At 41.9% G+C, this 27,766-nt stretch overlaps 1 protein-coding gene across 2 annotated transcripts in view; it reads right to left on the bottom strand.

The window, feature by feature from the left end:
• The window catches only part of LOC131932088 (calcitonin gene-related peptide type 1 receptor), an 89,967-nt gene extending 72,756 nt beyond the window's left edge, over window positions 1–17,211 (bottom strand). For both annotated transcript variants that reach the window (XM_059288974.1, XM_059288981.1), the window contains exons 1-2: window positions 17,095–17,211; window positions 9,289–9,483 (exon numbers count right to left, since the gene is read on the bottom strand). The gene's annotated coding sequence lies outside the window, so the exon portion shown is untranslated. The remainder of the gene's footprint in view (window positions 1–9,288; window positions 9,484–17,094) is intronic.
• Between the last annotated feature and the right edge of the window lie 10,555 nt (window positions 17,212–27,766).

The following is a 27,766-nucleotide window of genomic DNA, read 5'->3' as shown; positions in this document are numbered from 1 at the left end:
GGTAAACAGAAATTACTCAATTTTGACAGAAGGCAGAGAATTTTACTTATATGTGAGATTTGATGTATGTATCTGAAACAGAATTCAAGTTATGAAAAAGCAAACTAGAATAAGTTCCACTTCCAGTTATCAGAAATCGCTGAAAAGTTGATATATAACTACAAATTTGATGAAATACTTATATATGAAATTTCATCAATCTAGATCTAATGGTACTCAAGTTATCGTGTTTACAGACATACACACACACACATATACACACAAATATATATACACACACACAGACATACGGACAAAGTTGCAAAACTATGTTTTTCCGACGGAGGTGTATAACATGGAGATATTTTGCACGATTACAATACTTCCTCTATACTTCGTATACGAAAAAGTAGAATAAAGTACTAATAAGAACTTTTTAAATGATTATTTTATACATGCATCATTTTGTCTTTTTTTTTTCTCTTTTCTCTTTTCTCTTTTGTCTTTTCTCATCTAGTGCTGACTATATGTTTAGCTAGTGCTAACAATGACGTTTATTCAGCTAGTGCTAACAATGACGTGTATTTAGCTAGTGGTGACAATGACGTGTATTTAGCTAGTGCTAACAATGACGTGTATTTAGCTAGTGGTGACAATGACGTGTATTTAGCTAGTGGTGACAATGACGTGTATTTAGCTAGTGCTAACAATGACGTGTATTTAGCTAGTGCTAACAATGACGTGTATTTAGCTAGTGCTAACAATGACGTGTATTCAGCTAGTGCTAACAATGACGTGTATTCAGCTAGTGCTAACAATGACGTGTATTCAGCTAGTGCTAACAATGACGTGTATTCAGCTAGTGCTAACAATGACGTGTATTCAGCTAGTGCTAACAATGACGTGTATTTAGCTAGTGCTAACAATGACGTGTATTCAGCTAGTGCTAACAATGACGTGTATTCAGCTAGTGCTAACAATGACGTGTATTTAGCTAGTGCTAACAATGACGTGTATTCAGCTAGTGCTAACAATGACGTGTATTCAGCTAGTGCTAACAATGACGTGTATTTAGCTAGTGCTAACAATGACGTGTATTTAGCTAGTGCTAACAATGACGTGTATTTAGCTAGTGCTAACAATGACGTGTATTTAGCTAGTGCTAACAATGACGTGTATTTAGCTAGTGCTAACAATGACGTGTATTCAGCTAGTGCTAACAATGACGTGTATTCAGCTAGTGCTAACAATGACGTGTATTCAGCTAGTGCTAACAATGACGTGTATTTAGCTAGTGCTAACAATGACGTGTATTTAGCTAGTGCTAACAATGACGTGTATTCAGCTAGTGCTAACAATGACGTGTATTCAGCTAGTGCTAACAATGACGTGTATTTAGCTAGTGCTAACAATGACGTGTATTTAGCTAGTGCTAACAATGACGTGTATTTAGCTAGTGCTGTACTGGCTGCCAACGACGCGTGATGTATTTTCCTTAGTGAAATCGATCCCCCCCCCCCAGCATGGAGCAAGTATGTATTAGATGAACGTATCCCTCGTATTGATGCTAGTATCGAGGCCTTCCATCTATTTTGGTTTGAACTCTGTGAGATTGAGTCGTTAGCAGCGTCGTGTGATCTACAGAACTTTGAATTGATCCAAATTTAATTACCACAAAACTATTTGCTCGAGCCAGACGACAGCTACACGTATCGACCATTAAACTTACACAGCTTTTTAAAGACTTTAAAAAAATAAAAGGCAAAGGTGGCTTTATTTTTTCCTTTCATTAAAAGATCAACCATTTTCGTCCAACCATAAGATGGTCAACCATCTTTGTCACCAACCATAAGATGGTCAACCATCTTTGTCACCAACCAGCGCCAAGGTACCAGTAAAACTGTGACAAAGAATCGTTTTGTTTGAAGCTTTGATTTTGTTCCAGGATCAAACACCCATTGTGACCTAATTACAAATCAAATCATTATAAAAAAGTGTAACACGTCGATGTGTGAGAATAGTAAAAATAAAGCGGGATAGATCACCCTTAACTTTCTCGAACATTCTTATATAACACTACGAGTTATTTTTAATTAATTTTAAATAAACTTAAACTTAAACTTTTAAAAAATAGAATTGCGCACCAAGTGAACGGCAAGCAGTATGTGTGTAATATTATGGAATATTATAAGTACTTTATAAATTCATATGCGTTTTTTTTTATGAAATCGGGAATATCGTAAATTACTACTTCCGGTCAACGGAAATTACTCGAAATTTAAAAGACGGCAGACAATTTGATCTTTTACTTATACGTGAAATTTCGTTTATCTATCTGAAACAGTACTTATAGGCTTTAGAAAAATTAAAAGTAAACTAAGTTCCACTTTCGTTTATCGGAAATCGCTAAAACGTTGATATATAACTACAAATTTGATGAAATACTTATATGTGAAATTTCATCAATCTAGATGTAACACACACACACACACACTCACACGGACAAAATTGAAAAGCCCATTTTTCCGACTCGATTATGCATAAAACGCGGAAATTTTGATAAAACTGCAGTTATAATTTTTGCCCAAATAAAATAAGTCCCCTATACTCCATATATGATGAAGTACTGAGAAGTAAAATGGTGAAAACTGTCAAAACCTCACGTGATTTTTATGTACAATTTGGAACTTCAGAACTAAGGCTGAGATAGGACTTTAGAACTTGAGGCTAAGGTGAAGAGGGACTTTAGTTCTGAGGTGGGGTGGGTCTTTAGAAATGTTGAGATAAAAATGTAGATATAGAAATATTGAAATATTAGTGTTGAAATATAAATGTTGAGATAGAAATGTTGAGAAAGAAATGTTGAGAAAGAAATGTTGAGATAGAAATGTTGAGATGGAAATGTTGAGAAAGAAATGTTGAGAAAGAAATGTTGAGATAAAATGTTGAGAAAGAAAAGTTGAGATGGAAATGTTGAGAAAGAAATGTTGAGATAAAATGTTGAGAAAGAAAAGTTGAGATGGAAATGTTGAGATAGAAATGTTGAGGTGCTTGTAGGAACCGTGGATCATGATGACCTAATGCCCCATGTCATTACTCTCTCTCGCTTGCCGTTCTCTCAACAAGAAAAAAAATTGTAATGTGAACCACGGAGCTCATATCAGACATTAAGTTGATTCAATAAGTAGGGACACAGGGGGAGGGGGTGGCAGGGATGGGCAAGGTCAAGCTGGGACAGGGCAAGGTCAAGCTTGTACAGGGCAGGTGTGTGTGCAGAATGCATCAGGTTTGCACCTTATAACTGCACCATGTCTACATCAATTTCAACTATGTACATGCTTATACAAACACCACATTTCACACAGATAACACACACACACCACACACCAACAACAAATGTCACACACCAAATGTCACACACCACACACTGAATGTCACACATCACACACCAAATGTCACACACCACACACCAACAACAAATGTCACACACCGAATGTCACACAACACACACCAATGTCACACACCACACGCCAAATGTCACACATCACAGACCAACAACAAATGTCAAACACCGAATGTTACAGACCACACACCAAATGTCACACACCACACACCGAATGTCACACAGATTCCACCCATCCCGACAGGCCGTGTGAGTGACGTCAGCTAGTTGCCGGTTAATTCCGGCAATTATAACGGCTGGGTTACTTTGAAATCAATTCAATTGTTCGGGTGACGTCATTACCACCATCTACGGTAAAACATAAAAAAAAATCTGCTTCTCAAATGTGATACAGTTGTCTTCTTTCACACCAAAGAGGAGCTAGTGGGGGTGGGGGGAGGGTGGGAGGGGGGATGGTGGGAGGGGGATGGTGGGAGGGGGGTGGGTGGGAGGGGGGTGGGTGGGAGGGAGGGGGGGGGTGGTGGGGTCGAGTCCGTTATGGGAACAGCAGTCAATCTATTGTGAAAATAAATAAATTTCAAAATGATTTTCTGTTCAGCTTTGCTCTGAAAATTCTTTTGGTTGAATTCTCTTTATTCTCCGGTCACTAAAGTTGTTTAGGTTGACTGATGTGTATTCTACAATGGGCTCGATAAGACTACGATCAATTGAACCATAACCAACAGAAAACCGAGAAAAAGTTTCGACAAACCGACTCGCCAGTATCATGATCAAATTATAACTGGTAAACAATACAAGGTCATATCTGTGTAGCATGAGTTTACTATAGGCGAGGCTTTTTTATTTCTCGTGTACAGAGTATACAGGAACTCTTGTAATCGTGCACAAAAATCACATGCAATTTTGAGTTTTCGCCCTTTTACACCTCAGTACTTCATCATATACGGAGTATACGGAGTATAGGGGACTTATTTTAACCGGGCAAAAATTCTAAATCCAAATTTTCAAAACCTCGGCGAATTATGCGTCATCAAGTCGGAAAAACTGGGCTTTGCGATTCTGTCCTTGTGTGTGTGTGTGTGTGTGTGTGTGTGTGTGTGTGTTTGTGTATGTGTATATATGTGTTTGTGTGTCTGTTAACACGATAACTTGAGTACCGTTACAGCTATGTTGATGAAATTTCATATTTAAGTATTATATCAAATGTGTAGTTCTTTATGAACTTTTCAGCATTCCTAATCGAAAGTGTAACTTATTGTAATTACGTTTCTTTCAAAAGCCTATAACTATAAAACTAGTATACACACATTATTTGCTGTTCGTTTGGTGCGCAATTATCTTCGAGATTCTATTTTATTTTAAGAAATGTATTTAAAATTGATTAAAAATCATGTCTATATCTCCCTACTGTTGTATTCGAATATTGCAGAAAGATTATAGAACAGACTCCCGCTTTGTTTGGCATGAACTCTAGGCATGGACGGTGTTATCTCGCCTTAGTGGAACCTCAACATACGAGTGCCACGACATACGAGTGCCACAACATACGAGTGCCACGACATTCGAGTGCCACGACATTCGAGTGCCACGACATACGAGTGCCACGACATACGAGTGCCACGACATACGAGTGCCACGACATACGAGTGCCACGACATACGAGTGCCACGACATACAAGACTTTTTAGATACGAGCTGTCGAGCAAGCTCAAATTTGCTTTGGTGTACGAGTACAATTTGAGATATCAGTAACCGGATTAGCGGGATATGTCTGCCCTACGAGAGTCAGATATGTCTGCCCTACGACTGTTAAATCTGTCTGCCCTACAACAGAACCAAATGTACCAGCGTCAGGGAGAAAGTGGTGGGTAGTGGCATCTACGTATCGAGTGAAAGCTCATTATCTCTTCCAGCAGAAACCTATCATTTGGCGACATAGATTTTCCCCAGCCCAACCCTGTGATAGCTGTGTACATGGTCGCGACTTTTTAAACCTTCCGGTTGTCTTTTTATCTTTCACCAAATGATTTCTTTATATTTATCTGATCTCACCGCAGATACTATGTAATATCATCTGTAAAAATACATGGTTTTTGGGAAGTATACAAGAAAAATCTGGTGAGCGAACTGAAGCTATTTTAGTCTTTAGATGAGCAGATGGCGAATGTGTGGTGCTCACCGGGTAGTAAAGATAAAATAAAGATAAAAGTAAAGCAAAGATACAGATAAAAATAAAGTAAAGATAAAGATAAAGTAACGATAAAGTTAGCATCAAATGTTATGGCCAGCACAAAAAGCATGTCAAAATCTTTAGTTCCCAGATAAGTGCTCGATCTGGCCTGTTTCTTCTAGCTGTATGGCTGTTTCTTCTAGCTGTATGGCTGTTTCTTGTTTTCTTATTATCTCAGCTACACAGCTAACGCCTTTGATCAAGTATATTTGATCAAGTATATTTGATCAAGTATATTTGATCAAGTATATTTGATCAAGTATATTTGATCAAGTATATTTGATCAAGTTGAACATATTATGACAATTTTTGCCCAATCATTTTTGAGCTTTCAATTTCCTTTCGTCGTGCTTCTTAGTTTTTTATAGGCAAGCCGCATCTCTTGTGAATTTGTGGCAAGCCGCATCTCTTGTGAATTTGAGGCAAGCCGCATCTCTTGTGAATTTGAGGCAAGCCGCTAAGGGTCTTGTTTGTGTAATTTAGCCTTTTTTTCTAAATTTTAATCTTACTATGGTATGACTGTGTTGATCAAACCAATGGTTTTCAATGTCATTATCATTATTATTCTTTGGTATTTCCCGTTCCTCAAGCCGTATTGGCGGTAGTCGACGCTCGTGCAAAGAAAGTCTTCGCGTCCATTCCGGCAGGAACTAAACAGACAGCCAAGTGCTGTATCTACCATCTCCGTGTGGCCAGCGTCCATTCCGACAGGAACTAAACAGACAGCCAAGTGCTGTATCTACCATCTCCGTGTGGCCAGCGTCCATTCCGGCAGGAACTAAACAGACAGCCAAGTGCTGTATCTACCATCTCCGTGTGGCCAGCGGGTGTCCGAGGGGAACTATTTCGGATTTATGGGGGGGGGGAGGGGCAATTCCTTGTGCTGTGGCATTTGATGGGGGAATGGGGGACTCCACTCGTGGCGGACTCCAGTAGTGTGGGGGGGGGGGGGGGGTACTCCAGTAGTTGGGGGGGGGGGACGGGACTCCACTAGATCTCTCTACTGCCCATAGTACTAGTGTGCAGTTTCTTATTAAAACTTAGCCAAAGTTCTTGTCTTAATAAAAATTTAAATAATAGTTAGTTGTTTCCATCTAACCCCAGCCATTATTCCTCGAATGTTGTCTTTTTCTACACGTTATACCCCCCCCCCCAATAATGCTGTTGTATCAATGTATTAGACAAGTATTAGACACACTTGTAAGATTGACAAGCTCCACGGACAAGTGTGGAATTTATAACCACTTCATAGGGGGGGGGATTGTAGGTTAATTTGTGTATCTTGTATGGTCCTCTATCTGTCTGTAACTCGATTATAACCCAGTTTTTGATGCAACGTTTTTACCTGAAAATTTTGTTTCTAAAGACAACACAAGAAAGTCTCATTTCTAATCCAATTAGGCATTCAACCAGTCATTAAAACTAATTAAAATATTTATTTATTAAATAATAAAATAAATTAAGCAATCACATTACCCGCGCGGTGAAATGTAGTGACGTCAGGTGAGGTGGGGTGGGGTGGGGTGAGGTGGGGTGAGGTTAGGTAGTGTGAGGTGGGGTGAGGTGGGGTGAGGTGGGGTGAACTGGAGTGGACTGGGGTAAGGTGGGGTGGATTGGTGTGAGGTGGGGTGAGGTGGGGTGGGGTGGGGTGAGGTGGGGTGAGGTGAGGTGGGGTTAGGTAGGGTGAGGTGGGGTGAGGTGGGTTAAACTGGAGTGGACTGAGGTGAACTGGAGTGGACTGGGGTGAGGTGGGGTGGGGTGGGGTGGGGTGAGGTGGGGTGGATTGGTGTGAGGTGGGGTGAGGTGGGGTGAGGTGGGGTGAACTGGAGAGGACTGGGGTGAGGTGGGGTAGGGTGAGGTGGGGTGAGGTGGGGTGGACTGGCGTAAGGTGGGATGAGGTGGGGTGGGGTGAGGTGGGGTGAAGTGAGATGATGTGGGGTGGGGTGAAGTGGGGTGAGGTAGGGTGATGTGGAGTGAGGTGAACTGGGGTGAACTAGGGTGAGGTGGGGTGGAGTGAGGTGGGGTGAGATGGGGTGAGGTGGGGTGAGGTAGGGTGATGTGGAGTGAGGTGGGGTGGACTGGGGTGGGGTGATGTGGGGTGGCGTGAGGTGAGGTAGGGTGAGGTAGGGTGAGGTGGGGTGAACTGGGGTGAGGTGGGGTGGACTGGGGTGGACTGGGGTGAGGTGGGGTGAGGTGGGGTGGACTGGGGTGATGTGGGGTGGACTGGGGTGAGGTGGGGTGAAGAGGGGTGGGGTGATGTGGGGTTAACTGGGGTGAGGTGGGGTAAACTGTTTTTTCTTCCAGTTTTGTAAGTTGCTACTGTTTGTTGCTATTCTCTTTTTAAAGCAAATGTTACAAGTCGTAAAGTATTAATGTTGCTATTCTCTTTTTAAAGCAAATGTTACAAGTCGTAAAGTATTAATGTTCGTTGCCAGTATGGGTTTAAAGCAAATGTTTAAGCTAATGTTTTTTTTTTAAATATTGAATTTTTAGTTTTAGTTTTTAAACTTCTGAAATATACCACTAGGAAATAAAATAGATATATAACATTTATAATAAAGAGCTTTTAAATGTACCGAACAAAAGAAAATAAAACAATGTCTTTAATGAAAGCATTGGTCACTCATGACTACTTCTTTATATTTTAGCAACCAGTGTTTTATTAAAGAAAGCAAGTTTGTTGTATGTTGCTATCTTTGGTGTCGTGGAAAGCTTATTACAAAGTTTGTCGTGTTTGATTAACCAAATAGGTTAGAGATTTGTCTTATTACAAAGTTTGTCGTGTTTGATTAACCAAATAGGTTAGAGATTTGTCTTATTAGAAAGTTTGTCGTGTTTGATTAACCAAATAGGTTAGAGATTTGTCTTATTAGAAAGTTTGTCGTGTTTGATTAACCAAAAAGGTTAGAGATTTGTCTTATTAGAAAGTTTGTCGTGTTTGATTAACCAAATAGGTTAGAGATTTGTCTTATTAGAAAGTTTGTCGTGTTTGATTAACCAAATAGGTTAGAGATTTGTCTTATTAGAAAGTTTGTCGTGTTTGATTAACCAAATAGGTTAGAGATTTGTCTTATTACAAAGTTTGTCGTGTTTGATTAACCAAATAGGTTAGAGATTTGTCTTATTAGAAAGTTTGTCGTGTTTGATTAACCAAATAGGTTAGAGATTTGTCCTCATTCAAAACATTTCGTGCTTTTAGAGCTTCAGGTAAATCAAGTTTAGAAGATCTAATAAAAAGATCTAATTACTAATTAAGAAGACTCAGATCAACTTTAGAAAATGCAAGTTAAATATTTGATTTATTTAGCAAAGTTTGTGTGAGCATTACTATTGGTGGTAGGAACAGGAATGTGTTTGCTTCAAGTTTATGTGCATTTTTATTACAAAGTAGAGAACGGTACATATCTAAAGGAAGTAAACATATGTGTTGTCTTAAAGTGACCGTAAACTAAACTTTCGATTACCATTAAAAGACGACTAAAATTTTAACTTAAGTTCCACCAATTAAACCAAACTTATTATTTTTTAATTTATCCACCTATTTGACTATATGATGGCCAATTGATCTACGATTGCAAAAATTAAAGATAAAATGTGTTTATTTCTAAACAATCAGCTAAATGTCCACAATAGTTGAAAGAAAGGCAAGATGAAATGTATTTAAAAAATTACGTACCTTTTCCTTCATATCAGTTGAAATTTAACGGCTAACCCACACCTTGAGAAAATCCGTTTGAGAAATTTCAGTTCAGTCACACAAACGTTGTCTCGATGTATGCTGCGACCGCTACTTCGCCTACTCACCAAGTGATGAACGCGCAGGCAAGTCTCTGCACGCGAGAAGTTTGATTCCTCAGGCGTCGTTGGTTAGCTGTGGACACATCAGTTAGAGACACCAGTTAGACACACCAGTTAGACACACCAGTTAGACACACCAGTTAGCTGTAGACACACCAGTTAGCTGTAGACACACCAGTTAGCTGTAGACACACCAGTTAGCTGTAGACACACCAGTTAGACACACCAGTTAGACACACCAGTTAGACACACCAGTTAGCTGTAGACACACCAGTTAGCTGTAGACACACCAGTTAGACACACCAGTTAGCTGTAGACACACCAGTTAGACACACCAGTTAGACACACCAGTTAGACACACCAGTTAGCTGTAGACACACCAGTTACCTGTAGACACACCAGTTAGCTGTAGACACACCAGTTAGACACACCAGTTAGACACACCAATTAGACACACCAGTTAGCTGTAGACACACCAATTAGACACACCAGTTAGCTGTAGACACACCAGTTAGCTGTAGACACACCAGTTAGACACACCAGTTAGACACACCAGTTAGACACACCAGTTAGACACACCAGTTAGCTGTAGACACACCCGTTAGCTGTAGACACACCAGTTAGCTGTAGACACACCAATTAGACACACCAGTTAGCTGTAGACACACCAGTTAGACACACCAGTTAGACACACCAGTTAGACACACCAGTTAGCTGTAGACACACCAGTTAGACACACCAATTAGACACACCAGTTAGCTGTAGACACACTAGTTAGACACACCAGTTAGCTGTAGACACACCAGTTAGACACACCAGTTAGCTGTAGACACACCAGTTAGACACACCAGTTAGACACACCAATTAGACACACCAGTTAGCTGTAGACACACCAGTTAGACACACCAGTTAGCTGTAGACACACCAGTTAGACACACCAGTTAGACACACCAGTTAGCTGTAGACACACCAGTTAGCTGTAGACACACCAGTTAGACACACCAGTTAGCTGTAGACACACCAGTTAGCTGTAGACACACCAGTTAGCTGTAGACACACCAGTTAGCTGTAGACACACCAGTTAGCTGTAGACACACCAGTTAGACACACCAGTTAGACACACCAGTTAGCTGTAGACACACCAGTTAGCTGTAGACACACCAGTTAGCTGTAGACACACCAGTTAGACACACCAGTTAGACACACCAGTTAGACACACCAGTTAGCTGTAGACACACCAGTTAGACACACCAGTTAGACACACCAGTTAGACACACCAGTTAGACACACCAGTTAGACACACCAGTTAGACACACCAGTTAGCTGTAGACACACCAGTTAGACACACCAGTTAGACACACCAGTTAGACACACCAGTTAGCTGTAGACACACCAGTTAGCTGTAGACACACCAGTTAGCTGTAGACACACCAGTTAGCTGTAGACACACCAGTTAGACACACCAGTTAGACACACCAGTTAGACACACCAGTTAGACACACCAGTTAGCTGTAGACACACCAGTTAGACACACCAGTTAGCTGTAGACACACCAGTTAAACACACCAGTTAGACACACCAGTTAGACACACCAGTTAGACACACCAGTTAGACACACCAGTTAGACACACCAGTTAGACACACCAGTTAGACACACCAGTTAGCTGTAGACACACCAGTTAGCTGTAGACACACCAGTTAGCTGTAGACACACCAATTAGACACACCAGTTAGCTGTAGACACACCAGTTAGAAACACCAGTTAGACACACCAGTTAGCTGTAGACACACCAGTTAGACACACCAGTTAGCTGTAGACACACCAGTTAGACACACCAGTTAGACACACCAATTAGACACACCAGTTAGCTGTAGACACACCAGTTAGACACACCAGTTAGCTGTAGACACACCAGTTAGACACACCAGTTAGACACACCAGTTAGCTGTAGACACACCAGTTAGCTGTAAACACACCAGTTAGACACACCAGTTAGCTGTAGACACACCAGTTAGCTGTAGACACACCAGTTAGCTGTAGACACACCAGTTAGCTGTAGACACACCAGTTAGCTGTAGACACACCAGTTAGCTGTAGACACACCAGTTAGACACACCAGTTAGCTGTAGACACACCAGTTAGCTGTAGACACACCATTTAGCTGTAGACACACCAGTTAGACACACCAGTTAGACAAACCAGTTAGACACACCAGTTAGCTGTAGACACACCAGTTAGACACACCAGTTAGACACACCAGTTAGACACACCAGTTAGACACACCAGTTAGACACACCAGTTAGCTGTAGACACACCAGTTAGACACACCAGTTAGACACACCAGTTAGACACACCAGTTAGCTGTAGACACACCAGTTAGCTGTAGACACACCAGTTAGCTGTAGACACACCAGTTAGCTGTAGACACACCAGTTAGACACACCAGTTAGACACACCAGTTAGACACACCAGTTAGACACACCAGTTAGCTGTAGACACACCAGTTAGACACACCAGTTAGCTGTAGACACACCAGTTAGACACACCAGTTAGACACACCAGTTAGACACACCAGTTAGACACACCAGTTAGACACACCAGTTAGACACACCAGTTAGCTGTAGACACACCAGTTAGACACACCAGTTAGCTGTAGACACACCAGTTAGACACACCAGTTAGACACACCAGTTAGACACACCAGTTAGACACACCAGTTAGACACACCAGTTAGACACACCAGTTAGACACACCAGTTAGACACACCAGTTAGACACACCAGTTAAACACACCAGTTAGCTGTAGACACACCAGTTAGACACACCAGTTAGACACACCAGTTAGACACACCAGTTAGACACACCAGTTAGACACACCAGTTAGACACACCAGTTAGACACACCAGTTAAACACACCAGTTAGCTGTAGACACACCAGTTAGACACACCAGTTAGACACACCAGTTAGACACACCAGTTAGACACACCAGTTAGCTGTAGACACACCAGTTAGACACACCAGTTAGACACACCAGTTAGACACACCAGTTAGACACACCAGTTAGACACACCAGTTAGCTGTAGACACACCAGTTAGACACACCAGTTAGACACACCAGTTAGACACACCAGTTAGACACACCAGCTAGCTGTAGACACACCAGTTAGCTGTAGACACACCAGTTAGCTGTAGACACACCAGTTAGCTGTAGACACACCAGTTAGACACACCAGTTAGACACACCAGTTAGACACACCAGTTAGACACACCAGTTAGCTGTAGACACACCAGTTAGACACACCAGTTAGCTGTAGACACACCAGTTAGACACACCAGTTAGACACACCAGTTAGACACACCAGTTAGACACACCAGTTAGACACACCAGTTAGACACACCAGTTAGACACACCAGTTAGACACACCAGTTAGACACACCAGTTAAACACACCAGTTAGCTGTAGACACACCAGTTAGACACACCAGTTAGACACACCAGTTAGACACACCAGTTAGACACACCAGTTAGACACACCAGTTAGACACACCAGTTAGACACACCAGTTAGACACACCAGTTAGACACACCAGTTAGACACACCAGTTAAACACACCAGTTAGCTGTAGACACACCAGTTAGACACACCAGTTAGACACACCAGTTAGACACACCAGTTAGACACACTAGTGTCCGTCAGTTAACACAAAAACTTGAGTACCGTTACAGCTAGGTTGATGAAATTGCATATATAAGTATTAAATCAAATTTGTAGTTCTGTATCAGTTTTTTAGACATACGGGCGTACTCAGGAAGGTAAAAGACGTTGAGATTTGTAAAAATCTCGATTTCTATTTTTTGCACGATTACAATACTTCCTCTCTACCCCGCCCACGAGAAAGTAAATGGCTGTTATACGCTTGGAACCTGTCAAATTTTAAGTTACAGCCCTCTAGTTCTATATCATTTTTAGAGTAAGTGATATTACACAATATATCTCATACAGCCCTCTATGTCATTTTTAGAGTTGTTGACATTACATAATGTGGCAGGGTTCTGTGTCTTGAACTCATAGATCACAAAACGAAACTGAAATAATCTGTAGCTGCAAAATAAATACGTTTATCGCTCAAGTTTTTGTTTTTCCCTTCAGAAGGCTACATATATTAGTTATTGAGGCTATAACTCCGATCAATGATTACACCTTGATGTTATTTTTCAGCTTTTTTTCCCTATGAGCAACCCCACCACACCCCACCATACCCCTCCCCCCTCCCCCTTCAGTGTGAAGCGGAATCTTTCTTTCGGATTAATCAGTTCTATTTTTTTTTCTTTCTGAAAGAGGGAACTTTGAAAATCAATAGCAACTTATTTTTATTATCATTTTAGCATTGCTGAATATTTAGCCTATATCTGGTAAATGTAAAAGGTGACGTAATTGCAATTTTTGTCATGAGTGTCAACAATTTTTTGGTATAGTTATACATTTTAAAAAATCTCGCCAAGTTCAAGGATGGTTTAGTTTTAGCGTTGATTTATTAAAAATATAATACACGGTGTGCAGCTTGAAATAATGTATACTGCTATAAAATAAATACTTTTATCGATTTTATGTTTTGGTGTGTTCTTTAACCCTATATTTTTACTTTCTCGTATACATAGTATAGAGGAAGTATTGTAATCGTGCACTAAAACCATATGAAATTTTGACAGTTTTCATCGTTTTACACCTCAGTAGGACCTACTTCATCATAAACGGAGTTTACGGGAAATACTTTAAAAATTTTAAATCAAGATTTATCAAAATTTAGGCGTTTTGTGCGTAATCGAGTCGGAAAAACTGGGTTTTGCATTTATGTCCGTAACTTTGTATATGTGTGTGTGTGTGTGTGTCTGTCAACACGATAACTTGAGTACAGTTACCGCTAGCTTAATAAAATTTCAAATATAAGTATTATATAAAATGTGTAGTTCTGTGTCAAGTTTTCAGCGATTTTCGACTTTTAGTTTTTTAAAAGCCAATAACTTGAGTCCTGTTTCAGATAGATACACGCTATTGCATATATAAGTAAAATGTCTATGTCTCTGTCTTCTTTCAAAGTTTCAGTAATTTACGTTTAGCAGAAGTAGTAATTTATGCTATTTCCGATTTCTCAAAAAAACGCATATAATGAAATTATAAAGTACAAATAATATTCCGCACTATTATACTCATAATGTTTGCCGTTCACTTCGTGCGCAATTTTTTTTCCTAGAGATTCTATTCTATTTTCAACAGTTTAAATAATTAAAAATGGATTAAAAATCGTGTCTATATACCTAGTTGCCATACCCTGAAGTGTTATATAAGAATATTCGAGAACGTTTAGGGGAGATCACTCCCGCTTTATTGGTGAATAGTTTCAAGTTTAACAAGGCGTAATGTTATGTTACCGGCTCACCTAGAATAGAAGGGGGGGGGGGCGAGATGTGAAATGGATTTTACTATTGTAACAATGTGCATATACATTAATGGTCCGAGCCTAATTGCAGTTGTATTTGCACTTTGCAGTTTGCTTGGAAATAAACCTTTATCATTACCTTATATAAGAATGTTGGTCTTTTAAAAAGCTGTGTCAAGTCCTCCCATTTGTTATTAAAATGTGATGTCGACCATTGAAGGCGGTTATTGATTACATCAATTTTACAAGGTAAAAAATTAGAGAAATGTTACAGTTGTGAAAAACGGTTGTAAAGACACTAAAGGTAAGAATGCAAGATTAGCAAAAATGTAGCATACATATCTATTTAACCTACGTAACTGTAATTTATGTTTTTCACATTTGAACTGTTTCTAGCCACCATTGTGTCACATAGATCATTCAATTGTTTAGAGCAATGGTTATTCTGTCTTACAATTTACTCATATCTTGTAAAAGCGCCAAAATCGTTTGACAGATTGTGAACCCCTGCACTCTTATGGGTAAACGTTTGTTTTCAAATCTCAGAATCTTGAGTTCTTAAAATAAGTTTGTAATAGGGGCCTTAATTCAAGAAGACCACCAGTCACTCGACCTTCAAATATGATTATAATAGACTAGGCATGCTACTACACAAGCTAGAGTTACTTGTATATCTAGTACACTTTGTACATGCATGCTACTACATAATCTAAAGCTACTTGTATATCTAGTACACATTGTACACATGCTACTACATAATCTAAAACTACTTGTATATCTAGTACACATTGTACATGCATGCTACTACATAATCTAAAGCTACTTGTATATCTAGTACACATTGTACACATGCTACTACATAATCTAAAACTACTTGTATATCTAGTACACATTGTACATGCATGCTACTATACAATCTAAAGCTACTTGTATATCTAGTACACATTGTACATGCATGCTACTACATAATCTAAAACTACTTGTATATCTAGTACACATTGTACATGCATGCTACTACATAATCTAAAGCTACTTTTTATCTAGTACACATTGTACATGCATGCTACTACATAATCTAAAGCTACTTGTATATCTAGTACACATTGTACATGCATGCTACTACATAATCTAAAGCTACTTGTATATCTAGTACACATTGTACATGCATGCTACTATATAATCTAAAGCTACTTTTTATCTAGTACACATTGTACATGCATGCTACTACATAATCTAAAGCTACTTGTATATCTAGTACACATTGTACATGCATGCTACTATACAATCTAAAGCTACTTGTATATCTAGTACACATTGTACATGCATGCTACTACATAATCTAAAGCTACTTGTATATCTAGTACACATTGTACATGCATGCTACTATACAATCTAAAGCTACTTGTATATCTAGTACACATTGTACATGCATGCTACTACATAATCTAAAGCTACTTGTATATCTAGTACACATTGTACATGCATGCTACTATACAATCTAAAGCTACTTGTATATCTAGTACACATTGTACATGCATGCTACTACATAATCTAAAGCTACTTGTATATCTAGTACACATTGTACATGCATGTTAGTACACAAGCTAGAGTTACTTGTATATCTAGTACACATTGTACATGCATGCTACTACATAATCTAAAGCTACTTGTATATCTAGTACACATTGTACATGCATGCTACTACATAATCTAAAGCTACTTGTATATCTAGTACACATTGTACATGCATGCTACTATATAATCTAAAGCTACTTGTATATCTAGTACACATTGTACATGCATGCTACTATACAATCTAAAGCTACTTGTATATCTAGTACACATTGTACATGCATGCTACTATACAATCTAAAGCTACTTGTATATCTAGTACACATTGTACATGCATGCTACTACATAATCTAAAGCTACTTGTATATCTAGTACACATTGTACATGCATGCTACTACATAATCTAAAGCTACTTGTATATCTAGTACACATTGTACATGCATGCTACTACATAATCTAAAGCTACTTGTATATCTAGTACACATTGTACATGCATGCTACTACATAATCTAAAGCTACTTGTATATCTAGTACACATTGTACACATGCTACTACATAATCTAAAGCTACTTGTATATCTAGTACACATTGTACACATGCTACTACATAATCTAAAGCTACTTGTATATCTAGTACACATTGTACATGCATGTTAGTACACAAGCTAGAGTTACCCGTCCATCTGATGGTCAATTGTCGTGATCGCAGCTCCCACGAGCAGGTAATAAATAGCTTGAATGAAGCCAGAAATTCGCCAGATAAGAAACACGTCCAAACATGGCCGTAAAATCAACAAACTTGAGCTTTAGCTCCGCTTCCCGCACGCTTGCTTTAGTCTGCGATTAGGCTTTTCTCTGATCGTTTTATGGCGACGTTTTTTTTTTATACACGACTATAAAATATTATCTTGACTAGGTTGGTATAAACAGGACAGACTATAAAATATTATCTGGACAAGGTTGGTATAAACAGGACAGACTATAATCATAAATAAGCAGAAGGGCTACTCCTTCGAATTCAAAATTATAAATTACTGAAAAGTAGAAATACAACAACTAAATGGCGGCTCGTTTGTTTTATTACTTTCTCGTATATACGAAGTATAGAGAAAGTCTTGTAATCGTGCAAAAAAAAAATCGAGATTTTTGCAAATCTCGACGTTTTGCATCTCACTGATACGGAAAAACATAATTTTGCAATCTTGTCCGTATGTCTGTGTGTCTGTGTGTGTGTGTGTGTCCGTGTGTAAACACGATAACTTGAGTACCGTTACAGCTAGGTTGATGAAATTTCATATATAAGTTTTTAATCAAAATCGTAGATCCGTATCAACTTTTGAGCGATTTCCGATAACCGGAAGTGGTACTTTTCCTACTTTGAATTTTTCAAAAGCCTATAACTTGAGTACTATTTCAGATAGATAAATGAAATTTCATACGTAAGTAAAAGATCTAATTCTCTACCTTCTATTAAATTTTGAGTCATTTCCGTTGACTGGAAGTAGTACTTTACGCTACTTCCGATTTCTCAAAAAACTAATGTAAATTTTAAAAGTAATAATAATATTGCGCACTATTATGCGCTTTTTTATTTCGCGTTCACTTGGTGTGCAATTAATTTTTCTACGAGATTTTATTCTATTTTTAAAACTTTAAGTATTTAAAATGGATTAAAAATCATGTCTATAGCCCGAGTTCCCATCCCCTGTTATTTTATATAAGAATATTCGAGAAAGTTTAGGGGAGATCACTCCCGGTTTATTTTTTTTTACTTTTTAGTGTTTTCTAATTTATAAAGTAAACACGACTAAAAATATTTGCTTGAAAACACCATCATTAGCTCGCGCTATCTAAAAGACGATTGTCTGCTCCTTGTAAACCAGCCGTCCGTGACCACAGTTTACAGACGATAGCAAGTTGATCAAGCAAAGGATAGTCATTTATCTTGCTACATATCTTTGGTTTCATATACTTTAAAAACGTTTTTATCTGCCCCTAACAGACTTGACTAGATCGACCCGCTCTACGATTGCAAATAATCTGGTGAACCATGATCTACCTATTGGGCCTAGTTCTCTTCCCATTCTGTTATTGAGTGATTTAATTAATTAATTTTAATAACTAATTAAACATCTAATTGAATTTTAAAAGTAAATAGACTTGTATTTCATCGAAGAAGAACGTATCTGGAAAGTTTGAACGAATTCGCTACAATAGAAGTGGGTCTACATTGATTTACAAGATTTACCACAAACCCACAAAAAAAAAAAAAAAAAAAAAAAAAAAAAAAAAAAAAAAAAAAAACAGACGTTGGGAACTAAATAAAAAATTGTAAAAAATCCTCAATTTTCAACGCACTTCTCAGGTTAAAAAGTTTTGAAGCATTTTAATGGCGGATAAAATGTAACGGGCGGGGGCTGAAAGAGCAGCATCCTGAGGCCCCACAGTAATCCCCCCAAAAATGACGCCACACTCGGAGTGGGTGAGGGGGTTCGTAATTTTGTGACGTTGTGTGATGAATTGGAGGAGAGAATCGGATAATTTGACGTCACACTTTTGCACTTCAAAAAAGTTATATTAGAAATTGAAATTTAGACATTTATTTCTTATTTTAGAAAACTGTTTTAATAAATTGTAATAGAAATTGATTAAAATAATCTATGTTTACAGAGCTCAGTCAATATTTAGAAATAAAATCGATGCTAAAAAATTCAACTACAATTTTTAGAGGGGTTATAGGATTCGAGGGGGGGGGTGTGGGGGTGGCTTTTTGTGATGATGTGTACCGAGGGAAGAAATTTTTTTCCAACACAATTAAGTGTTGAATGTCAACTTTTTATGCACCATATAAGCAGCTCAATATGGCTTCAGCCTGTGTCCAAACAAAGACAAAATAAAAGCAGCAGTTGTCTGATTTCGGAGTTGTGTGTCTGTCACCAGCTATCGAGCCTCGTCTGCCCGGAAACAGATCTAATAGGAATAATTAATTAATATATCATTAAAGTTAATGTAGAAATAACAACAACGGATTGGAACAATTTACGAGCGGTGGAATTTTCACTGTGTACCATTTGCATAGAAAGATTTTAAAAAATGATGGCTGCATTGTTTTAGAACCCGCAACTTTTAAAAAAAGTCTGTCCAACACGCTGCCAATCCCAGACACACATTTAGAGAAAATATTTCCTCTTATTTTACTTAGTCTCTGTAAGAAGTTAAAGTCACGCCAAATCATTTGAAATTAAATTCTATCCTAATTTAGTCCATTTTTTTTTGCCATAAGTTAATAAAGTATCTTTTCTATAGTGCAGTTGCCCTGATCAAGCGTAACAAACAAATTTAAAAAAATACTCGATACAAACTCCTCGAGTTTAAGTGGTACATTGATGTATTGTACTTGTGCGAAACGTCTAAGAGACAAAGCCTCAAATTTAGTAAACATCCATCAAACTTTCTCATCATCCACCAACGTTTCTTAACATCCTAACTTAGATCCTAAATTTATGCCTAACTTTTATCCTAACTTTAATCCTAAATTTAATCCTAACTTTAATCCTAAATTTTATCCTAACTTTAAGCCTAACTTTTATCCTTACTTGTTTCCTAAATTTTATCCTAACTTTAATCCTAAACTTTATCCTAACTTTAATCCTAAATTTAATCCTAACTTTAATCCTAAATTTTATGCTAACTTTAATCCTAAATTTTATCCTAACTTTAATCCTAAATTTAATCCTAACTTTAATCCTAAATTTTATCCTAACTTTAATCCTAAATTTTATCCTAACTTTAATCCTAAATTTTTACCTAACTTTAATCCTAAATTTTATCCTAACTTTAATCCTAAATTTAATCCTAACTTTAATTCTAAATTTATCCTAACTTTAATCCTAAATTTAATCCTAACTTTAATTCTAAATTTAATCCTAACTTTAATCCTAAATTTAATCCTAACTTTAATCCTAAATTTTATCCTAACTTTAATCCTAAATTTAATCCTAACTTAAATCCTAAATTTTATCCTAACTTTAATTCTAAATTTAATCCTAACTTTAATCCTAAATTTAATCCTAACCTTAATCCTATATTTTATCCTAACTTTAATCCTAAATTTTATCTTAACTTTAATTCTAAATGTAATCCTAACTTTAATCCTAAATTTAATCCTAACTTTAATCCTAAATTTTATCCTAACTTTAATCCTAAATTTAATCCTAACTTTAATCCTAAATTTTATCTTAACTTTAATTCTAAATGTAATCCTAACTTTAATCCTAAATTTTATCCTAACTTTAATCCTAAATTTAATCCTAACTTTAATCCTAAATTTTATCCTAACTTTAATCCTAAATTTAATCCTAACTTTAATCCTAAATTTTATCTTAACTTTAATTCTAAATGTAATCCTAACTTTAATCCTAAATTTTATCCTAACTTTAATCCTAAATTTAATCCTAACTTTAATCCTAAATTTAATCCTAACTTTAATCCTAAATTTTATCCTAACTTAAATTCTAAATTTAATCCTAACTTTAATCTTAAATTTTATCCTAACTTTAATCCTAAATTTTATCCTAACTTTAATCCTAAATTTAATCCTAACTTTAATTCTAAATTTAATCCTAACTTTAATCCTAAATTTAATCCTAACTTTAATCCTAAATTTTATCCTAACTTTAATCCTAAATTTAATCCTAACTTAAATCCTAAATTTTATCCTAACTTTAATTCTAAATTTTATCCTAACTTTAATTCTAAATTTAATCCTAACTTTAATCCTAAATTTTATCCTAACTTTAATCCTAAATTTTATCCTAACTTTAATCCTAAATTTAATCCTAACTTTAATCCTAAATTTTATCCTAACTTTAATCTTAAATTTTATCCTAACTTTATTCCTAAATTTTATCCTAACTTTATTCCTAAATTTAATCCTAACTTTAATCCTAAATTTTATCCTAACTTTAAACCTAAATTTTATCTTAACTTTAATCCTAACTATAACCCTCGACCATCAATGGGTTTCCTGACCTGACAGTTTGTAAGACAGTATGTAAGACAATATGTAAGACATTTTGTAAGACAGTATGTAAGACAGTTTGTAAGACAGTTTGTAAGATAATATGAGAGACAGTATGTGAGACAGTATGTGAGACAGTATGTGAGACAGTAAGTCAGACAGTAAATCAGACAGTATGTCAGACAGTATGTGAGACAGTAAGTCAGACAGTATGTGAGACAGTTATGTCAGACAGTATGTGAGACAGTAAGTCAGACAGTAAGTCAGACAGTAAGTCAGACAGTAAGTCAGACAGTATGTCAGACAGTATGTAAGACAGTTTGTAAGACAGTTTGTAAGACAGTATGTAAGACAGTTTGTAAGACAGTTTGTAAGACAGTTTGTAAGACAGTATGTAAGACAGTTTGTAAGACAGTATGTAAGACAGTTTGTAAGACAGTTTGTAAGACAGTTTGTAAGATAATATGAGAGACAGTATGTGAGACAGTATGTGAGACAGTAGGTCAGACAGTATGTAAGACAGTATGTGAGACAGTAAGTCAGACAGTATGTGAGACAGTTATGTCAGACAGATGTCAAGACAAACGGGCCAACGATTGGTTTCCGGCCAGCCAATGAAAACGGTTCATGTCACGTCTGCCTACAATGAAGACTGAAACGTTTTTCTTGTTGCTGTCGTCTGCAGCCAGCTTGTAGGTCGACAAAGTGATGGATCGTCCCTGGCCTCGTTCTGAGAATATGTATTGACCCATGTAGGTACTGTATGAGAGGGGGGAGAAAGGGGGGGGGGGGGGGGAGGGTAATAGGTCAATTAAATAATTTAGTAAAATTCGATAATTTCATTAGAGTATCCATTAATGTGGTCCTTTTGTTCCAGGTCAAAGGCTAAAGCGGCCCAGACCTCCCCCCCCCCAAACTTAACAAACAGATTTGTATCTTGATATCTATAGGTGGACAGACACTCTAGGAGGTACGCTAGTGGATACATGCCCCTGACCAGCTAAAGCTATGTAAAACTTATAAAAAGGGAAATGACTCGTGTGATGGAAACGTCCCAGATATTGTTGCCATAATTCTGCTGCAGGAAACTGGGAAAAGATAATTCCATTACGTCCGGTCTGAGGCTCTCTTCTTCCGCTCCTGTTTTAGACTGCCAGCAACGCGGGAAATTCATCTCTTTGATTACTTTAGGCTGATGACATGAGTAAGTTGGTCATCAAGACCTGTGTCCGAATTCTGTTGGACTCAGTGTCACGTGTGTGTTGGGCTCTGTGTCAGGTCTGTGCTGGGCTCTGTATCAGGTCTGTGCTGGGCTCTGTATCAGGTCTGTGCTGGGCTCTGTGTCAGGTCTGTGCTGGGCTCTGTGTCAGGTCTGTGCTGGGCTCTGTATCAGGTCTGTGCTGGGCTCTGTATCAGGTCTGTGCTGGGCTCTGTGTCAGGTCTGTGCTGGGCTCTGTGTCAGGTCTGTGCTGGGCTCTGTGTCAGGTCTGTGCTGGGCTCTGTGTCAGGTCTGTGCTGGGCTCTGTGTCAGGTCTGTGCTGGGCTCTGTATCAGGTCTGTGCTGGGCTCTGTATCAGGTCTGTGCTGGGCTCTGTGCTGGGCTCTGTGTCAGGTCTGTGCTGGGCTCTGTGCTGGGCTCTGTGCTGGGCTCTGTGCTGGGCTCTGTGTCAGGTCTGTGCTGGGCTCTGTCCTGGGCTCTGTGTCAGGTCTGTGCTGGGCTCTGTGTCAGGTCTGTGCTGGGCTCTGTGTCAGGTCTGTGCTGGGCTCTGTATCAGGTCTGTGCTGGGCTCTGTGCTGGGCTCTGTGTTGGGCTCTGTGTTGGGCTCTGTGTCAGGTCTGTGCTGGGCTCTGTGTCAGGTCTGTGCTGGGCTCTGTGCTGGGCTCTGTGCTAGGCTCTGTGTCAGGTCTGTGCTGGGCTCTGTGCTGGGCTCTGTGCTGGGCTCTGTGTCAGGTCTGTGCTGGGCTCTGTGCTGGGCTCTGTGTCAGGTCTGTGCTGGGCTCTGTATCAGGTCTGTGCTGGGCTCTGTGTCAGGTCTGTGCTGGGCTCTGTGCTGGGCTCTGTGTTGGGCTCTGTGTTGGGCTCTGTGTCAGGTCTGTGCTGGGCTCTGTATCAGGTCTGTGCTAGGCTCTGTGTCAGGTCTGTGCTGGGCTCTGTGCTGGGCTCTGTGCTGGGCTCTGTGTCAGGTCTGTGCTGGGCTCTGTGCTGGGCTCTGTGCTGGGCTCTGTGTCAGGTCTGTGCTGGGCTCTGTGTCAGGTCTGTGCTGGGCTCTGTGCTGGGCTCTGTGCTGGGCTCTGTGTCAGGTCTGTGCTGGGCTCTGTGTCAGGTCTGTGCTGGGCTCTGTATCAGGTCTGTGCTGGGCTCTGTGTCAGGTCTGTGCTGGGCTCTGTGCTGGGCTCTGTGCTGGGCTCTGTGCTAGGCTCTGTGTCAGGTCTGTGCTGGGCTCTGTGCTGGGCTCTGTGCTGGGCTCTGTGTCAGGTCTGTGCTGGGCTCTGTGCTGGGCTCTGTGTCAGGTCTGTGCTGGGCTCTGTATCAGGTCTGTGCTGGGCTCTGTGTCAGGTCTGTGCTGGGCTCTGTGCTGGGCTCTGTGTCAGGTCTGTGCTGGGCTCTGTATCAGGTCTGTGCTGGGCTCTGTGTCAGGTCTGTGCTGGGCTCTGTGCTGGGCTCTGTGTTGGGCTCTGTGTTGGGCTCTGTGTCAGGTCTGTGCTGGGCTCTGTGTCAGGTCTGTGCTGGGCTCTGTGTCAGGTCTGTGCTGGGCTCTGTGTCAGGTCTGTGCTGGGCTCTGTGTCAGGTCTGTGCTGGGCTCTGTGTCAGGTCTGTGCTGGGCTCTGTGTCAGGTCTGTACTGGGCTCTGTGTCAGGTCTGTGCTGGGCTCTGTGTCAGGTCTGTGCTGGGCTCTGTGCTGGGCTCTGTGCTGGGCTCTGTGCTGGGCTCTGTGTCAGCTCTGTGCTGGGCTCTGGGCTGGGCTCTGTGTCAGGTTTGTGCTGGGCTCTGTGTCAGGTCTGTGCTGGGCTCTGTGTCAGGTCTGTGCTGGGCTCTGTGTCAGGTCTGTGCTGGGCTCTGTGCTGGGCTCTGTGCTGGGCTCTGTGCTGGCCTCTGTGCTGGGCTCTGTGTCAGGTCTGTGCTGGGCTCTGTCCTGGGCTCTGTGTCAGGTCTGTGCTGGGCTCTGTGTCAGGTCTGTGCTGGGCTCTGTGTCAGGTCTGTGCTGGGCTCTGTATCAGGTCTGTGCTGGGCTCTGTGTCAGGTCTGTGCTGGGCTCTGTGCTGGGCTCTGTGCTGGGCTCTGTGCTAGACTCTGTGTCAGGTCTGTGCTGGGCTCTGTGCTGGGCTCTGTGCTGGGCTCTGTGTCAGGTCTGTGCTGGGCTCTGTGCTGGGCTCTGTGTCAGGTCTGTGCTGGGCTCTGTATCAGGTCTGTGCTGGGCTCTGTGTCAGGTCTGTGCTGGGCTCTGTGCTGGGCTCTGTGTTGGGCTCTGTGTTGGGCTCTGTGTCAGGTCTGTGCTGGGCTCTGTATCAGGTCTGTGCTAGGCTCTGTGTCAGGTCTGTGCTGGGCTCTGTGCTGGGCTCTGTGCTGGGCTCTGTGTCAGGTCTGTGCTGGGCTCTGTGCTGGGCTCTGTGCTGGGCTCTGTGTCAGGTCTGTGCTGGGCTCTGTGTCAGGTCTGTGCTGGGCTCTGTGTCAGGTCTGTGCTGGGCTCTGTGTCAGGTCTGTGCTGGGCTCTGTGCTGGGCTCTGTGCTGGGCTCTGTGTCAGGTCTGTGCTGGGCTCTGTGTCAGGTCTGTGCTGGGCTCTGTGTCAGGTCTGTGCTGGGCTCTGTGTCAGGTCTGTGCTGGGCTCTGTATCAGGTCTGTGCTGGGCTCTGTGTCAGGTCTGTGCTGGGCTCTGTGCTGGGCTCTGTGCTGGGCTCTGTGCTAGGCTCTGTGTCAGGTCTGTGCTGGGCTCTGTGCTGGGCTCTGTGCTGGGCTCTGTGTCAGGTCTGTGCTGGGCTCTGTGTCAGGTCTGTGCTGGGCTCTGTGTCAGGTCTGTGCTGGGCTCTGTGTCAGGTCTGTGCTGGGCTCTGTGCTGGGCTCTGTGCTGGGCTCTGTGTCAGGTCTGTGCTGGGCTCTGTGTCAGGTCTGTGCTGGGCTCTGTGTCAGGTCTGTGCTGGGCTCTGTGTCAGGTCTGTGCTGGGCTCTGTGTCAGGTCTGTGCTGGGCTCTGTGCTGGGCTCTGTGCTGGGCTCTGTGTCAGCTCTGTGCTGGGCTCTGGGCTGGGCTCTGTGTCAGGTTTGTGCTGGGCTCTGTGTCAGGTCTGTGCTGGGCTCTGTGTCAGGTCTGTGCTGGGCTCTGTGCTGGGCTCTGTGCTGGGCTCTGTGTCAGGTCTGTGCTGGGCTCTGTCCTGGGCTCTGTGTCAGGTCTGTGCTGGGCTCTGTGTCAGGTCTGTGCTGGGCTCTGTGTCAGGTCTGTGCTGGGCTCTGTATCAGGTCTGTGCTGGGCTCTGTGTCAGGTCTGTGCTGGGCTCTGTGCTGGGCTCTGTGCTGGGCTCTGTGCTAGGCTCTGTGTCAGGTCTGTGCTGGGCTCTGTGCTGGGCTCTGTGCTGGGCTCTGTGTCAGGTCTGTGCTGGGCTCTGTGCTGGGCTCTGTGTCAGGTCTGTGCTGGGCTCTGTGTCAGGTCTGTGCTGGGCTCTGTGTCAGGTCTGTGCTGGGCTCTGTGCTGGGCTCTGTGTTGGGCTCTGTGTTGGGCTCTGTGTCAGGTCTGTGCTGGGCTCTGTATCAGGTCTGTGCTAGGCTCTGTGTCAGGTCTGTGCTGGGCTCTGTGCTGGGCTCTGTGCTGGGCTCTGTGTCAGGTCTGTGCTGGGCTCTGTGCTGGGCTCTGTGCTGGGCTCTGTGTCAGGTCTGTGCTGGGTTCTGTGCTGGGCTCTGTGTTGGGCTCTGTGTTGGGCTCTGTGTCAGGTCTGTGCTGGGCTCTGTATCAGGTCTGTGCTAGGCTCTGTGTCAGGTCTGTGCTGGGCTCTGTGCTGGGCTCTGTGCTGGGCTCTGTGTCAGGTCTGTGCTGGGCTCTGTGCTGGGCTCTGTGCTGGGCTCTGTGTCAGGTCTGTGCTGGGCTCTGTGTCAGGTCTGTGCTGGGCTCTGTGCTGGGCTCTGTGCTGGGCTCTGTGTCAGGTCTGTGCTGGGCTCTGTGTCAGGTCTGTGCTGGGCTCTGTGTCAGGTCTGTGCTGGGCTCTGTGTCAGGTCTGTGCTGGGCTCTGTATCAGGTCTGTGCTGGGCTCTGTGTCAGGTCTGTGCTGGGCTCTGTGCTGGGCTCTGTGCTGGGCTCTGTGCTAGGCTCTGTGTCAGGTCTGTGCTGGGCTCTGTGCTGGGCTCTGTGTCAGGTCTGTGCTGGGCTCTGTGTCAGGTCTGTGCTGGGCTCTGTGCTGGGCTCTGTGTCAGGTCTGTGCTGGGCTCTGTATCAGGTCTGTGCTGGGCTCTGTGTCAGGTCTGTGCTGGGCTCTGTGCTGGGCTCTGTGTTGGGCTCTGTGTTGGGCTCTGTGTCAGGTCTGTGCTGGGCTCTGTATCAGGTCTGTGCTAGGCTCTGTGTCAGGTCTGTGCTGGGCTCTGTGCTGGGCTCTGTGCTGGGCTCTGTGTCAGGTCTGTGCTGGGCTCTGTGTCAGGTATGTGCTGGGCTCTGTGTCAGGTCTGTGCTGGGCTCTGTGTCAGGTCTGTGCTGGGCTCTGTGTCAGGTCTGTGCTGGGCTCTGTGCTGGGCTCTGTGTCAGGTCTGTGCTGGGCTCTGTGTCAGGTCTGTGCTGGGCTCTGTGCTGGGCTCTGTGTCAGGTCTGTGCTGGGCTCTGTATCAGGTCTGTGCTGGGCTCTGTGTCAGGTCTGTGCTGGGCTCTGTGCTGGGCTCTGTGTTGGGCTCTGTGTTGGGCTCTGTGTCAGGTCTGTGCTGGGCTCTGTATCAGGTCTGTGCTAGGCTCTGTGTCAGGTCTGTGCTGGGCTCTGTGCTGGGCTCTGTGCTGGGCTCTGTGTCAGGTCTGTGCTGGGCTCTGTGCTGGGCTCTGTGCTGGGCTCTGTGTCAGGTCTGTGCTGGGCTCTGTGTCAGGTCTGTGCTGGGCTCTGTGCTGGGCTCTGTGCTGGGCTCTGTGTCAGGTCTGTGCTGGGCTCTGTGTCAGGTCTGTGCTGGGCTCTGTGTCAGGTCTGTGCTGGGCTCTGTGTCACTTCTGTGCTGGGCTCTGTATCAGGTCTGTGCTGGCTCTGTGTCAGGTCTGTGCTGGGCTCTGTATCAGGTCTGTGCTGGGCTCTGTATCAGGTCTGTGCTGGGCTCTGTGTCAGGTCTGTGCTGGGCTCTGTGCTGGGCTCTGTGCTGGGCTCTGTGCTGGGC

The sequence above is a fragment of the Physella acuta genome, unplaced genomic scaffold (genome assembly GCF_028476545.2).
Source record: "Physella acuta isolate Inbredline_101_S28 unplaced genomic scaffold, ASM2847654v3 ptg000105l, whole genome shotgun sequence".
NCBI lineage: Eukaryota > Metazoa > Mollusca > Gastropoda > Physidae > Physella > Physella acuta.
This window is presented reverse-complemented; position numbering and strand designations above follow the sequence as displayed.